Here is a 6,000-nt window from a genome sequence, read left to right as displayed (position 1 = left end):
AGCAGGGATCCAAAAGATCAGGACCTGCTGGCTTTCTCTGATCTAAGGATTTCAGGGCTTTATGTACCACCTGCACTGAGAATGGCAAAAAGCTAAAAGTTTGACCAGCTCCCACTGGTTCATCCACACAGGGTTGTACAGAGACAGAGGACACTGGTTCATCCACGCAGGGTTGTACAGAGACAGAGGACACTGGTTCATCCACACTGGGTTGTACAGAGACAGAGGACACTGGTTCATCCACACAGGGTTGTACAGAGACAGAGGACACTGGTTCATCCACACTGGGTTGTACAGAGACAGAGGACACTGGTTCATCCACGCAGGGTTGTACAGAGACAGAGGACACTGGTTCATCCACACAGGGTTGTACAGAGACAGAGGACACTGGTTCATCCACACAGGGTTGTACAGAGACAGAGGACACTGGTTCATCCATACAGGGTTGTACAGAGACAGAGGACACTGGTTCATCCACACAGGGTTGTACAGAGGCAGAGGACACTGAATCAAACAGCCTACCAGATGATACAAAGTGCTCATTGAAACAATTCAGCATTTCAGTTTTGTCATATACATCAACAGAGTCTTTCAATACACATGACGGTAATTCATTAACATTACTGTTACCAGACATGGACTTAATAGGCTTCCAAAACTGTCAAGGGTCATTCAGGTTATCAGTGGTAACAGACATAACATATTCAGACTTGACCTTCCTGAGAAGAAAAGAACACTTGTTTCATAACGGCCTAAAAATAAGCCAATCAGCATCAGAACATGATTTTCTTGCTTTAGCCCAGGCTAGATTACGGCCGTGAATAATACAAAACAGCTCAGAAGAAAACCATGGATTATCCCTCCCTTTAACTCTGAACCTGTGGAATGGGGCATGTTTGTTTACTATTTGGAGAAAACCATGGATTATCCCTCCCTTTAACTCTGAACCTGTGGAATGGGGCATGTTTGTTTACTATTTAGAGAAAACCATGGATTATCCCTCCCTTTAACTCTGAACCTGTGGAATGGGGCATGTTTGTTTACTATTTGGAGAAAACCATGGATTATCCCTCCCTTTAACTCTGAACCTGTGGAATGGGGCATGTTTGTTTACTATTTGGAGAAAACCATGGATTATCCCTCCCTTTAACTCTGAACCTGTGGAATGGGGCATGTTTGTTTACTATTTAGAGAAAAACATGGATTATCCCTCCCTTTAACTCTGAACCTGTGGAATGGGGCATGTTTGTTTACTATTTGGAGAAAACCATGGATTATCCCTCCCTTTAACTCTGAACCTGTGGAATGGGGCATGTTTGTTTACTATTTAGAGAAAACCATGGATTATCCCTCCCTTTAACTCTGAACCTGTGGAATGGGGCATGTTTGTTTACTATTTGGAGAAAACCATGGATTATCCCTCCCTTTAACTCTGAACCTGTGGAATGGGGCATGTTTGTTTACTATTTGGAGAAAACCATGGATTATCCCTCCCTTTAACTCTGAACCTGTGGAATGGGGCATGTTTGTTTACTATTTAGAGAAAAACATGGATTATCCCTCCCTTTAACTCTGAACCTGTGGAATGGGGCATGTTTGTTTACTATTTGGAGAAAACCATGGATTATCCCTCCCTTTAACTCTGAACCTGTGGAATGGGGCATGTTTGTTTACTATTTGGAGAAAACCATGGATTATCCCTCCCTTTAACTCTGAACCTGTGGAATGGGGCATGTTTGTTTACTATTTAGAGAAAACCATGGATTATCCCTCCCTTTAACTCTGAACCTGTGGAATGGGGCATGTTTGTTTACTATTTGGAGAAAACCATGGATTATCCCTCCCTTTAACTCTGAACCTGTGGAATGGGGCATGTTTGTTTACTATTTAGAGAAAAACATGGATTATCCCTCCCTTTAACTCTGAACCTGTGGAATGGGGCATGTTTGTTTACTATTTGGAGAAAACCATGGATTATCCCTCCCTTTAACTCTGAACCTGTGGAATGGGGCATGTTTGTTTACTATTTGGAGAAAACCATGGATTATCCCTCCCTTTAACTCTGAACCTGTGGAATGGGGCATGTTTGTTTACTATTTAGAGAAAACGATGGATTATCCCTCCCTTTAACTCTGAACCTGTGGAATGGGGCATGTTTGTTTACTATTTGGAGAAAACCATGGATTATCCCTCCCTTTAACTCTGAACCTGTGGAATGGGGCATGTTTGTTTACTATTTAGAGAAAAACATGGATTATCCCTCCCTTTAACTCTGAACCTGTGGAATGGGGCATGTCTGTTTACTATTTGGGGGAAAAAACATCATGAAAGAATTTCCAGGCAGTTTCCACATCAGGAATAAACTCAATCTTGCTCCAGTTAAAATTAAACAAATCATGAAAGAAAACCTGCTCATTAAAACTCTTAACATTTCTCTCATGAATAAACTGTGGGTTTGTCTTAGGAACATTAGTATTTCTAACACCAACAACAGCACAATGGGTCACTTAAATCATTACAGAAAACACCAACCGCATAATATTTATGTGGAACATTTGTCAATATCAAATCAATCAGGGTAGTTTTCTCTGGACGTTTGAGATTTGAGATCAGATTAGCTGAGGCATAACCTGTCACAGCCTGCTCACCTCAAAACCAGAATGACAAGAAAGTCATCCTGCTACCACAGTAAACCAACATTGAGTAATGCCTATTTTAGTGCATTAGGCCTATTTGTTGGTTCTCTAGTTCACCAATATCAGCATATGTCTAAAAGTAAACTGACCTCTGTCTTTCAGCTCGTTTGTCCTCAATATACCTGCAACTGCCTGTCACAATGCCAGTATAACGGCCGTGTTAATTGTGTGACGGCTTAAGCGTGTTCGTCTGTGTATTTATTAAGTGTGTAGGTCCATACAGTGTATGTCGGTGGTACTCATCGCGCGGCCCGCAGTCTGTATGTGGCCCGCGAGCCCTTCAATTCCGGCTCGCAGTAATACAATAACAATGATACAATTTCAATTCAATGCTTTAAAATAGTTTCAAAATAGAATCCGCACTCTGTTCATACCTGACAGACAGTTTGTTAATTTCACAAAACTCCGAGCACTCACCACATACAACCCAGACGTACTGCAACATTTTAGCTACGATGCATTTGTGCGTGTGTTGGGAGAGTTGAAGATGGAGTTTGAGTCAAGATTCAAGGATATCTTGGAGTACAAAGAGTTTTTCAACTTCATTGAGAACCCCTTTCATGTGCCAGTGTCATCCCTGACCCCTAGTCATCACAGCCCTTTGTCCTGACCGTGCTGGAATAGAGAGTGAGATAGTGGAACTGCGGGCAAATGACACATTGCAAGGTGAACTAAGATCAGGTGTTACCCATTTCTGGAGTAGTGTGCGCAAAAGGTGACATCATTTTTTGTCAGCACTTATTCACGTGAAGAAACGTTTTCAAAACATGTTTTATTTAACCAGGTAAGTCAATTAAAAACAGATTTAAAGAAAATGACGGCCTACCCCGACGACGCTAGGCCAATTGTTCGAACACCCTATGGGACTCCCGATCAAGGCTGGTTGTGATACAGCCCAGGATTGAACCAGGGTCTGTAGTGACACCTCTAGCACTGCGATGCAGTGCTTTTAGACCTGCTATGCCACTCGGGAGCACAACAATGAACATTGTGAAACAAAAGCAGAGAAACAGACTGACCTGGATAGCCTCACAAGGATGGCAACAACAGACTGTACATTTAGAATGAGTTATATTTCGCTCATCCAACTCATGAGGTAACCCTTAATATGGGTTTTATACATGCGACGTAGCCTATTTGATGTGTGTATGCATATACGTGTGATGTGCTGTACATCAAATCAATTACATGTGCTCTGTTGCTCTGACGTTGCTCTCAAATTGATAATGGATCATATTGGAAGGAAAAGTACTATAAATTAAAGATCTGTGAGGTCCACTGAATGATTGTCTCAACCCAAAGTGGCTCCTACTTACAACAAAAAAAAATGGTGCGTAACACTGGTAAATATGCACGAGGCATATATAGCCAATGAGAGAAAGCCCATCTAGCTAGTAACTTAAGCGTTTCGCTGCACCTGCTGTAACACCTGCAGATCTGTGTTACGCGACCAAACGACTTTGATTTGATCTAACAAAACAGAGATGACGATCCTAAGTTCTGGATTCATAAAAACGTTGAAATCGTCACAGATGTTCAATGGAAGAACAAAAAAGAAGCCATAAAATTCACTTCCATAGCTGAGCGAGTGTTTTCTGTTATTGTTCTGTCATACGGCCCTCAGAGTAAGACAGTATTGTAGCATTGACAAAACTCCCACGTGTTTTCCCAGTCCTTTATTAAGTGCTATACCGGTATGTGTCATGGGTCGGTGATGTGTCATGGGTCGGTGATGTGGAAAAGGGAAACTAGGTGAGGGAAGTAGTCACTATTCTAGTACCTCTTTCACAACTATAGGAGCATAGAAATAGAATGAATAGAACAGGCTTGGAAGCTCTAACCCTGGTAATGTGACCGGTAACCTCATGGGTACACTCTATGATTCTATGATTGCCCCCATTGAGAAGTAACCACTAGTATCTATTTCAGAACAATAGGGCTGTGTCTCATTACATCCAACTTTTTCCCTACTTAGGGCCCGTGTCACGATCGTCAAAGGTAGAGAGTGAGGACCAAAACGCAGCATGTGGAAAATAAGCCATCTTCTTTTATTTCTCTACGAAGATGAACATGAACCGAAATACTTTAACAAACTAACAAAATAACAAAACTGACGAACGTGAAGCTACGAATGAACTAGTGCATACATGCAACATAGAACATAGAACATCGACATAGACACAGCGACAATCACCCACAAACAAACAGTGAGAAACAACCTCCCTATGTATGTCTCTCAATCAGAGGAAAACGAAAACACCTGTCTCTGATTGAGAGCCATACAAGGTCAATTAACCCTTTAACCCAACATAGAAACACAACACATAGAAATGCCCACCCAGCTCACGCCCTGACAAATAAACACATACAAAACAAGAGAAAACAGGTCAGGAACGTGACAGCCCGATTCCGATTTAGATATTGATACCTTTCCTACGCAAGCCTTTTCTCGGCAAGCCTTTCCTACACACGCCTTTCCTACACACGCCTTTCCTACACACGCCTTCCTACACACGCCTTTCCTTCACAAGCCTTTCATTCACACGCCTTTCCTTCACAAGCCTTTCCTACACACGCCTTCCTACACACGCCTTTCCCACACACGCCTTCCTACACACGCCTTTCCTACACACGCCTTTCCTTCACAAGCCTTTCCTACACAAGCCTTTCCTACACACGCCTTTCCTACACACGCCTTTCCTTCACACGCCTTTCCTTCACAAGCCTTTCCTTCACACGCCTTTCCTTCACACGCCTTTCCTTCACACGCCTTTCCTTCACACGCCTTTCCTTCACAAGCCTTTCCTACACACGCCTTTCCTTCACAAGCCTTTCCTTCACACGCCTTTCCTTCACACGCCTTTCCTTCACACGCCTTTCCTTCACAAGCCTTTCCTACACACGCCTTTCCTTCACAAGCCTTTCCTTCACACGCCTTTCCTTCACACGCCTTTCCTTCACAAGCCTTTCCTACACACGCCTTTCCTTCACAAGCCTTTCCTTCACACGCCTTTCCTATAAAAGCCTTTCTTACACAAGCCTTTCCTACACAAGTCTTTCCTACACAAGTCTTTCCTACACACGCCTTTCCTACACAAGCCTTGTGTGTCTACAGATACACCATATTAATGAAGATGTATCTGTAGACACACCTCCTCCACACCTTCATTAATATGGTGTATCTGTAGACACGCCTCCTCCACACCTTCATTAATATGGTGTATATGTAGACACCTCCTCCACACCTTCATTAATATGGTGTATCTGTAGACACGCCTCCTCCACACCTTCATTAATATGGTGT

Source organism: Salvelinus fontinalis, chromosome 12, assembly GCF_029448725.1.
Source record: "Salvelinus fontinalis isolate EN_2023a chromosome 12, ASM2944872v1, whole genome shotgun sequence".
Lineage (NCBI taxonomy): Eukaryota > Metazoa > Chordata > Actinopteri > Salmoniformes > Salmonidae > Salvelinus > Salvelinus fontinalis.
This window is presented reverse-complemented; position numbering follows the sequence as displayed.